This window comes from Tupaia chinensis, unplaced genomic scaffold (genome assembly GCF_000334495.1).
Source record: "Tupaia chinensis unplaced genomic scaffold, TupChi_1.0 Scaffold149658_1, whole genome shotgun sequence".
NCBI classification, from domain to species: Eukaryota; Metazoa; Chordata; class Mammalia; order Scandentia; family Tupaiidae; genus Tupaia; species Tupaia belangeri.
Genome location: NW_006209503.1, coordinates 934,627 through 945,922, shown reverse-complemented (window position 1 = coordinate 945,922; position 11,296 = coordinate 934,627). Strand labels below are relative to the sequence as shown.

Genomic DNA, 11,296 nt, shown 5'->3' with positions numbered 1-11,296 from the left:
TCTAAACTCCAGTTGGCTGTAAGTGTTTTGTCTGAGGAACACTATAATTTGGAATGATTTATATCAAAGTTCCCTAGATTTTTTTGTAGTAAGTCTTGATGACAGGGCTATCAGTTGTGGAGACAATGTGAGGATCATAAAACCAGGCTCCAAAGTCCAGGTTTCTGTGTTAGGATGCAACAACCTCTTTCCCAAAAGTTAGTGTTGGCCAGAAATGGAGTGCTGATCCCAGAGGTGAGAAGTTGCCGCCACAGACTACAGGTGCGCATCTGTCCAGGAATGTGGCAGAGGTTCCTAGGCGTGGGAGGTTGTAGTGAGCAACGTGTAAGTTCCTTTCAAGCCCGAAGGCTACATTATTAAGGTACAAGGAAACAGTGAAAATGTGTCCTTTTATTCGCTGAGTAAAAACCTACTTTGAGCCAGCTTTTGTGGGTTTATATGGATAGCTCATTGAATGCTATATATAGAGAGAGATGAGGGACTCATTATCCCCAATTTACAGATGAGGAAATTGAGTTAGACCCCACGACTCATAACTGGTGAGACCAAGCATCCCGCTCCAGAGAATACTCTCACCTGCCGTGCATTTGTAAGTAGAGAAACACTGGAAGACGAGTGTTAAGTAATGAGAGACTGTAGTGTCTCAGAGAGAGGGAGAACAGGTTCTCGCGTATCAGTCCTGCAGGGAAAGATGTCCTTCCAGGAAGAGTGAGCTGTCATGCAGCAGAAAGGATGCCTGGCCTGGAACCACACTTCATCTAACCCCCTAGGAGGGGAAGCTGCTTAACCTCTCGTAACTCGGTTTTCTGTTCTGCAAAATGTAGGTAATGAAGGTTGGTATTTTTGAGTTTGAGTTTCGGTGCATGATTAGCGTATATGTTGGTTATCCAGGCATTTTACTTGTTTTTTTTTCTGTTCTTCATCCACATACTATTTGTTAAATTGCTAGCTTCCTAAATCCTAGATGGGTGTTAGTGCCCAGAAATCCCATTTTTGGAAAAGGAGTAGAATATGGAAATTTAAAACCTATTTGAGAAGTTATATTGGATATTGTTAGAAACGGAGTTGGAGGGCTAGCCTATGGTGTGGTGGTTAAGGTGGCTAGATCCCACATGGCCAGTTGTGTGGTTCATGTCCCAGGTTGGCAGCTTGAAAAACACCAGGTGAGTGTACATGTATGCCCAAAATCCCGAGGGGAGGAAGAAATGGAGGAGGAGGGATTGCAGCATGGCCATCCTCCCCAGGACTGCTTTCTCACTTTCTCTCTTCGGCAAGTACATGTGCCCTATAGCAAAATAAGATGAAATAACAACAAAGAAATGGGAATGAAAAGAGAATCCTATTCTTTGAAAGAAGATAATCTGCTATAGGTTGCTATAGTTCGAATGTGTCCTCACCCCACTACAAATTTCACGTATTGAAATCTGATTGCGTTGTGAAGGTATTAGGAGAGCGTAAACTTAATTGAACTATGATGTTGAAAGGTGGGGCCTTGAGAGGTGATTAGGATTAAGTTCATTATGGTGGGGTCCCAGTGCATGACTCTTGGTGGGCTTACAAGGAGAGGAATTGAGACCACACACATAAGCTCTTGCCATGTGATGCCTTCCACTGCGTTGAGACTGCAGAGTCTGCCAACAAGAAGTCACTCGCTAGATGTGACTGCTTGATTTTGGATCTCCAAAACTTGAGTTAAATAAGCCTTTTTGTTCATAAATCACCCAGACTCAGGTATTCAGTTATTAAGCAACAGAGAATGAACTAAAACATAGCTCAGTTAACCTCTACCTTCAACAAAAAGACATGTCTGAGTACTCTGGGAGATAAACAAGAGGAGAACACTTGGTAGGTGCTCACATTAAAAAGATAATAATTTATTTAGTTTTATTTATCCATTTATTTTAATTTGACCAGAGAGAGAGAGAGAGGGAAAGTGAGAAAGTAAGCCACCAGGGATTCAAACCATGGTCAGCCATGTGGGAGTGTTCATCACTTTAACCACCACACCATCTGCTGGTCCTGATGCTCACTTTTTTTGGGTGGGGGAAGAGGTGTTTGCTATAGGGCACGTACGCTTGCCAGAAAGACAGACAGAGACAAGGTACAAGGAAACAGTGAAAATGTGTCCTTTTATTCGCTGAGTAAAAACCTACTTTGAGCCAGCTTTTGTGGGTTTATATGGATAGCTCATTGAATGCTATATATAGAGAGAGATGAGGGACTCATTATCCCCAATTTACAGATGAGGAAATTGAGTTAGACCCCACGACTCATAACTGGTGAGACCAAGCATCCCGCTCCAGAGAATACTCTCACCTGCCGTGCATTTGTAAGTAGAGAAACACTGGAAGACGAGTGTTAAGTAATGAGAGACTGTAGTGTCTCAGAGAGAGGGAGAACAGGTTCTCGCGTATCAGTCCTGCAGGGAAAGATGTCCTTCCAGGAAGAGTGAGCTGTCATGCAGCAGAAAGGATGCCTGGCCTGGAACCACACTTCATCTAACCCCCTAGGAGGGGAAGCTGCTTAACCTCTCGTAACTCGGTTTTCTGTTCTGCAAAATGTAGGTAATGAAGGTTGGTATTTTTGAGTTTGAGTTTCGGTGCATGATTAGCGTATATGTTGGTTATCCAGGCATTTTACTTGTTTTTTTTTCTGTTCTTCATCCACATACTATTTGTTAAATTGCTAGCTTCCTAAATCCTAGATGGGTGTTAGTGCCCAGAAATCCCATTTTTGGAAAAGGAGTAGAATATGGAAATTTAAAACCTATTTGAGAAGTTATATTGGATATTGTTAGAAACGGAGTTGGAGGGCTAGCCTATGGTGTGGTGGTTAAGGTGGCTAGATCCCACATGGCCAGTTGTGTGGTTCATGTCCCAGGTTGGCAGCTTGAAAAACACCAGGTGAGTGTACATGTATGCCCAAAATCCCGAGGGGAGGAAGAAATGGAGGAGGAGGGATTGCAGCATGGCCATCCTCCCCAGGACTGCTTTCTCACTTTCTCTCTTCGGCAAGTACATGTGCCCTATAGCAAAATAAGATGAAATAACAACAAAGAAATGGGAATGAAAAGAGAATCCTATTCTTTGAAAGAAGATAATCTGCTATAGGTTGCTATAGTTCGAATGTGTCCTCACCCCACTACAAATTTCACGTATTGAAATCTGATTGCGTTGTGAAGGTATTAGGAGAGCGTAAACTTAATTGAACTATGATGTTGAAAGGTGGGGCCTTGAGAGGTGATTAGGATTAAGTTCATTATGGTGGGGTCCCAGTGCATGACTCTTGGTGGGCTTACAAGGAGAGGAATTGAGACCACACACATAAGCTCTTGCCATGTGATGCCTTCCACTGCGTTGAGACTGCAGAGTCTGCCAACAAGAAGTCACTCGCTAGATGTGACTGCTTGATTTTGGATCTCCAAAACTTGAGTTAAATAAGCCTTTTTGTTCATAAATCACCCAGACTCAGGTATTCAGTTATTAAGCAACAGAGAATGAACTAAAACATAGCTCAGTTAACCTCTACCTTCAACAAAAAGACATGTCTGAGTACTCTGGGAGATAAACAAGAGGAGAACACTTGGTAGGTGCTCACATTAAAAAGATAATAATTTATTTAGTTTTATTTATCCATTTATTTTAATTTGACCAGAGAGAGAGAGAGGGAAAGTGAGAAAGTAAGCCACCAGAGATTCAAACCATGGTCAGCCATGTGGGAGTGTTCATCACTTTAACCACCACACCATCTGCTGGTCCTGATGCTCACTTTTTTTGGGTGGGGGAAGAGGTGTTTGCTATAGGGCACGTACGCTTGCCAGAAAGACAGACAGAGACAGAAAGTAAGAAATCACCCACCCGGGGGGGTGGCCACACCGCAGTTCCTTCTCCATTCTCCTCTCAGGATCTTGGGCACGCACATACATGCGCCTAGTGTGAGTTTAAGCCACTGGGTCCAGGACTCGAACCACGGTTGACCACATGGGAGTCCAGCGACATAGCCATTATGCCAACTGTTGGTCCCAATGCTCACTTTAAAAAAATACATCAAGTATTTCAGTCACCAAATTGCCCCAGCGAGCATAATCAAGGGGTGAGCACCATTACAGCTATGTACTGATTAAGGAGCCCAGACTTTTTTCATTAAAAAAATAAAGTGAAATGCTTGAGTGGTTTAACTTTAGTGCAGCCAGCCCAAGAATGGCATGATGAGAGGGTAATGTCTGAAGAGCTGAGAGGCAGTGCAGACACTAAAGCCACACCGTTCAGGATGGGAGCCACACCGGGCTGCTGAGCACTCCGTATGTGGCTAGCCTAATTGAGAGGTGCTATCAAGTGTGAAATGCACACTGGGTTTTCAAAATTTAGTGCAAAAAACATAAAACATCTCAGTTTTTACATCAATCACATGTTTAGTAGTATTTCGAGTATTCAGTAAAATATAGCATTAAAAACAATATATTATTAAAATTCACCTGAGGGTTTTTCATTCTTTTAGAAATGTGGCTAATAGAAAATTTTATATTACATAAAGTTCACATTATATTTCTGTTGTTAAGCACTACTCTATAAGTGTCTTCCCGAGGCTGCACCAGGTCACCCCTTGACTCAGGAAGAACTGGTGAGCACTTTGGGGTGATGGGCTTTGTATTCATCCCTAATAAATTGCCTCTTGTCCAGTTCGGTCCAGTGGTCCAGCCTGTTACAATGTTTTGAGATCCTCCACTTCAGTCATCCACTCTTGTCTGTGCCTGTCCACTTCGTGTGTGTATGCTGTCTTGGCTAAGGCCTAAGATTTTCCTCTAAACCGTGAATAAAAATGCTGACCAAAAATATAGAAGTCTACTTTTGGATTTTGCCACTAAAATTCTCTCTTCAGATTGACGGTCTTCAGAACATCAGGTGTAAAGTTGTATCAACCTCCATTTTTCTTCTCATGACCACGATGATATGCCGAGAGGTCTTTCGAACTCGTTATCCATCAACCTGTTGAAATGAGGCGTGTCTGACATGACTTACTCTAGTGAACCTGCTTTGGAGTCCTTGGAGCTCAGCACTTCCACGTCTAGGTGCCTGTGTTAGTTGTCATGCTCTTCCCTTCAGGAAAGACCGCCCATCTGCAGCCTTTCAGCCTCTCTCCCTGAAGTGCCTTAAAATAATAGACCTGTTTAGAATCTTCTCTATATGCTCTGGTATTCTGAAATTGTATCCAATCCAGAAAACATGATTTTCTTTTCTTTAGAGGTTTTCGCTACAGGGCTCATTCGCTCGCCAGAGAGACAGAAAGCGAGAAATCACCCCCCAGGGGGGATAGCTACGCCGCAATCCCTTCTCCTCCATTCTCCTCTCGGGATCTTGGGCACGCACGCACACGTGCCCGGCGTGAGTTTAAGCCACCGGGTCCAGGACTCGAACTGCGGTCAACTACACGGGAGTTCAGCGACATAGCCATTATGCTAACTGCTGGTCCTGAAAACATGATTTTCTTTGAAGAGTTAAAGTGATGATGATTAAGCACCTCTTCTCTCTGAGCCTTCTGTTTCCTCTTACTGATACTCATTCTGTCCTTGATAGTGCAAATATTCTTTTTGACAGAATATAGAAAATAGGTTTTATGTTCCATAGTGGTCATATATGTGTGCTTTAGAATCAGGCTAAATTCAATTTCTAGGACTACCACTTACTAGCTGTGTCTCAGTTTCTCCATCTGCAAAATGATGGTGATGATTCCTACTTCATGGGGTTCTTGAAGGAACATTGTCAACTGGGATGTCTGTCTTTGAACAATCAAGCCAAAAAAAAAGAGAGAGAGGGAGATTTAGCATCTGTTACTCAGCTGAAGGGTTTGGAAGGGTAATTTTTTTAATGTCCTCCACTGGGCAATGCATGATTTCTGTCTCTAGGTGGTGCAGAGACAAGCTGAAGCATAAAATCAGCCCTGGAGCTCCAGATTTTTTTTTTAAGTCACTTTCTGGTCATTGCTATGAGGACTCAAGCTATCGAGGAAAACAGTAGTAGTGGTGATGCTCAGTGCACACGCAGGTGTATAACGTACCAGCAGAGGAGGCTGTCTGCCCCCAGCCACCTTTGATTCTAATACAGGGAAGGCAGTGACCATACAGAGTGGTTTGACTGGGCGCTTGATTCTGCCAATAATAATAATACACTTTAATTTAAAATAAAAGATGACTTCTTAGAACCTCCTGTCGTGGGGCCACTTTGAGGAGCAGACTAGGTAATTAGGAATGAGTCATGTAGGTAAAGCTGCCTCTTCTATCAGGTCATTAAATGAGAACAGGAAATGTGATAAATAAGGTTTTCAACAAGGTGTTTGAAGATTTATTTTATGATACCCCGAGGGACAAAATGAAGACGTACCACTGGATCCATAACTCACCAGTTAAAGTTGAACGTTCTGTTGAGTAATGGGTCAAAGTCGACTTGGAGAGTCTCTGCTGGCAGGAACAGCTGTGTCCTCAGTCCTGAGCTGTTCTATACTTCCGCTGGTGGTGAGCATCTTGGGAAGAGAGCTTAAAATGCCAGACGCAAAGTACTCTGGGCAATGGTAGGAAGGAGGACCTTCCCCCAATCCTGCATAGCAACTGCTACAGGAGAAGCAAGACTCACGAGAAGCAAAGTGAGAACCTGGTGATAACAAAAGGTTTTTTGTTTTTTTTTTTAAGAGAGAGATATTTGCTATAAGGCACTTGTCAGAGAGACAAGAGAGAGAGAGACAGTGTGAAATCACCCCCCCAAAGGGGATGGCCACACCACAACCCCTTCTCCATTCTCCTCTTGGGATTTTAGACACACACACGCACACAAGCCCAGCATGACTTTGAAGCCACTGGGTCCAGGACTTGAACCAGGGTCAATTGCATGGGAGTCCAGCAATGTAACCATTAACACCATCTGCTGGTCCCACCATAAGGTGTTTTACTAGTCGGTCACTATAGCCATGTAACATTACTCCAATATTCAGTGACTTTTACACATCATCCTTTATTTCTTCTCACAAATTTGCAATGAGCTGGTGGAGACAGCTCCTTGGTCTACGAGGTATCACTGGGACAGCTCCAAAGCTGGGGTTATCTGAAGGCTGTCTACTCTCATGTCTGGCAGTTGCTCCTGGGAGGACTCAAACTGACAACTGGGACTGGTGGGGCTCTCAGAGATTCTATCTCTGTGTTGTCTCCGCAGTATGGCAGCTTCACCCTACATATTTACTCAGGACTCCCAAGACTATGGGAGTGTGTCTCAAAAGGAAGAGAGAATAACATGGAAACCTTATTTCTTCGAATGTCCTAGCCTCACAAATCATGCAGCAGCCTTTCTCCCACATTCTTGCCACAGAGGCTCACCCATATTCCAGGGCAGGGGAATTCTGAATCTTTTGACAAAAGATCTTCAAGATCCTGAAGGATAATGTTGATCTGAAAATACTGTAGCCATTTTTGGAAAATGCAGTTGCCTCGGGTGATCAAATGAGACAACCATACTAGTAGCAGGTGAAATTCAGTGATGTCAAAATAGCAATGGAGGGGGCACTTGGTGCTCCCAGCGCATGAAAGAGGGCGGAGAGCGCAGGAAGGATGAAGGGACCGACCCTGTCCCCACTATAAAGGAAGAAGAGGATTCTGGCAGCTGGAGTTTTGATGATGGGACCTGGGCAAATGTCACAGGCCATTCCAGCCCTTGTGGTTATTTCGTTCTCTGCTGGGCACCTGAGAAGTGTGAGTTGCACATCAGTGGTCTCTACGAGAGGATGAAAGATGCTGATCGAAATTGTGGAAATGCACAACCGAGAGGGATATCAAATGGCAGATCTGGCTCCTCTCTGTAGCTGTCGGAACCTCTCAGATCATGATTCTAGGAAAAGAGGACAACTAACTTTTTAAAACCCAATAGTACAAGAAAATTTTCTGAGTTACTTCCCAGGACTCAACACAATGCACTCAATTTATTTCTATTGACTACCAGGCACTGTGCTGGGCTATGTAATGAAGACTTTTAGCATCACACACACACACACACACACACACACACACACACACAATCCAGTATACAGGACTAACGAGGACTTAATCATTGACCAGTACGAAGTTTTAAATGTTTTAGTTAAGTATGAAAAGCCAGGAGGCCAGCAGGTGGCATGGTGGTTAAAGGTGCTAAACTCCCATGTGGCTGACCACAGATCAAATCCCAGACTGGCAACTTACTTTCTTACTTTCTCTCTCTTTGGTGAGTATATATGCCCTGTCGAAAATACAATAATAATAATAATTAATAAAATTAAATAATTCTTTAAAAAGAATGAAAAGCTGAGTTAGTTCAGCACAGAAGAGCACCCATGGCCAAATGAAGACAAAAAACATGTTTTAACAGTTGGCCAAGAAGAAGAGAGGAAGGCCACGTCCCACGTTGCCGTAAAGTCCCACCATAACGAGTTCATGCCCTGAGCCTCGCAAGTCCTGACTAGTGATGAGCAAGCAGTTAAAGCTGTGTCCCTTTGGTATGTGTCATTGCCCCCAAGGAAGGTTCATTTGGAGGACATTAAAGCAGAATGAAGGTTTCGTTGATTTTTGATGCACTTAGATGGTCATATTTTAAATTGAAGCACTTTTAGAGTTCAAGTCATTTAAGAATTAAATTCTCTGAGAAACCCATAAGAATAACAAAAAGAGACTTTTCTACTGATGTAACGTTTGATGGTAGTAACTCTGAAACTCCAGGGAAGGACTCAAAGCATGGCTAATTTGAGCACGGATGTGTCTGCACAGTGTGATCAAGAAAGCAGGTGCAGATCCTGCTGTCAAAATAGCGTGAGTGTTCTTCATTCTCTGATGGTCTTTGAAGCACAAACCTTAGAGGGTGTCTGAACTCCTAACCCCAGATTTATCAGAGTGACTCACTTTTGAGAGGAGCTGGCTGACCCGAGAAGAAACCACAGGCTACAAGCCTTGAGGCCTTGAGTGTAGAGTCCCTGGAATTTGGGTACAGCAAGTAAGTCCCAGAATAATCATAGGGTTTCAGACACTCTGCCCAGAGTCCTCGTTGTACCCAGATAATGTCTTTTATTGAACTCTTGCTCTAAAAACCGAGAGCCCCTTCACTGACAGATCTAGGTTTGGGAAGGAGACACAGCTGACTGATAACCTCACACATGTCCAGAAAGCCTCTGTGAACCTATACCGTTCTCGTCAGTTTGCTCAAGCATGATCTGCTTAGCACCAGCTCTGCAGCTCTGCATCCACGTGCTGGCTCTGCAGTGAGACCATCTGAACCTAAGTCCTCACTTGACCAGTTATTACCTCTGTGACCTGGAAAAGGTTTTCAGAATCAATGAAGACATTTATGTCAACTCTAAAACTACAGAGTGTTTCTTCATGCTAACTTGCCTGCTAACAAGAACTGCTATGTAGCAAACTCTGTCAGAGCCATAACCTTGCACAAAGACCACTGCAACCTGACACAAGCAATGATTCTGCAAGGACATCTACCCTGATTCTCTTTAGACGTAGGCTGTCCCCACTCTTGCCACTGATCTTGGTAGCCAAAGATAACTGTCCCCAAACAACTGGGACATCTGATATAATCCTCTCTCCTCTTCCACCTGTGGTTTTTGCTTTTAAAAACTTGAGAATTAAGAGGCCAGCAGGTGGTGTGGTGGTTAAGGTGCTGGGCTTCCACATCATCAACAGCGGTTCAACTCCCAGACTTGGCGGCTTGCTTTCTCACTTTCCCTCTCTCCCTCTGGTCAAGTTAATAAGAACAATAAATAAAAATAACTAAAGCAATGTTTTAAAAGGCTAAACTTTAAACATACACACACACACACACACACACACACACACACACACACCCCTGAGAATGGAAAAGCCTCATGAACATGTTTGGATAGATCTGAATTATGCCTACTCAGGCTGCAAACCAACTGGAGTCCTTGTGTTTTGGTTTAGAATGAACATCTTTCAATATTTCAGAGTTTCATTATCTTCTGCTGACAGACCTTGGATGATTATCTTAGCCCTTCCAAACCTCAGTCTACTTATCTACCTCATATCCTCAAGACTTTTTCTAATCTTTTTTTTTTTTTTGAAGAGGTTTTTGCTATAGGGCACATGCGCTCACCAGAAAGACAGAGAGAGAGACAGAGAGACAGAGAGCAAGAAATCACCCCCCAAAAAAGGTGGCCACGCTGCAATCCCTTCTCCATTCTCCTCTCCGGATCTTGGGCACACACGCACACGTGCCTGGCATGAGTTTAATCCACTGTGTCTGGGACTCAGACCACCGTCGACTACATGGGAGTCCAGCGACATAACCATTGGTAAAATTTGAATATGGATCTCACCCTTTATATTGAAGATAAGGAAATTATAGGTACTGATACATTTTTTAAAGAATTATTTTATTTTATTTATCTATTTATTTGTTAATTTCAATTTGACCAGAGATAGAGAGCGAGAGAGAAAGCAAGAAAGCAAGCCGCCAGATGGGACTCAAACTGCGGTTGACCATACAGGAGTCCAGCGCCTTTAACCACTACACCCCTTGGCGGCCCTGTACTGATGTATTTTTATATTACAAAACATAAGCTTACGTGGAATTGTCTCTCATTTTGCAGTGTCTCATTTATTTTAATGAAAAATGTTAACAACTCCTACTTCCTAAAAATGGAATACTTACATGCTTGTACACTTAAAGTCTACTGAAAAAAACTCTTTTAAATAATTAAAAATTATTTTTTCTGATTATGAATCTGGCCAGGCTCCTGAGTCACGAGCCAGACATCTTCTCAGATACACGTCAAGTGCTTTCACAGTTTAGAGGATAAAATGCATTAGCTGTTACAAACAGTGGTATTTGAGATTTGCGGCTATTCTGACTGCCGGCACCAGACAGCTGGCTGGGCTCAGAGCGCCCGTGGTTAGCAGGCAGATTGAAAAAAACCCTCTGGAGCCGAAGTCCAGGTACAAATTTTACAAACTTTCTCTATTTCCACAAGAGGGCGCTTTCTGACGTGGAGGGGATGGAGTTTATGTGCATCCTGGCTACTATGTAAAGAATCGTGTGGAGGGACCAGCAGTTAGCGTAATGGCTATGTCGCTGGACTCTCACATAGTCTACCGCAGTTCACATCCCGGACCCTGTGTCTTAAAGCTCTCGCCAGGCGGGGCGGCGGCAGGAGGCGGGCCGGGCGCCAAGGCTGCGTCCGGCCGGGGGACGTCGCGGGCCCTTCCGGGTTCTGCGTGTCCCCCCGGGGCCCTGCTAAGCCGGCGGGAGCCAGCGCTGGT

General features: G+C 43.7%; 1 long non-coding RNA gene across 6 annotated transcripts in view; it reads right to left on the bottom strand.

The window, feature by feature from the left end:
* Positions 1-4,028: 4,028 nt before the first annotated feature.
* LOC102468769 (uncharacterized) overlaps positions 4,029-11,296 on the bottom strand; it is a 17,524-nt gene continuing 10,256 nt past the window's right edge. For 5 of the 6 annotated variants that reach the window (XR_003548389.1, XR_003548391.1, XR_003548392.1 and 2 more), the window contains 2 exons: positions 6,397-6,644; positions 5,404-5,776 (listed from right to left, as the gene is read on the bottom strand). This is a non-coding gene — a long non-coding RNA (uncharacterized LOC102468769). Of the gene's footprint in view, positions 4,986-5,403; positions 5,777-6,396; positions 6,645-11,296 lie in introns of those variants that run through there. The other variant, XR_003548390.1, reaches the window with a different exon arrangement.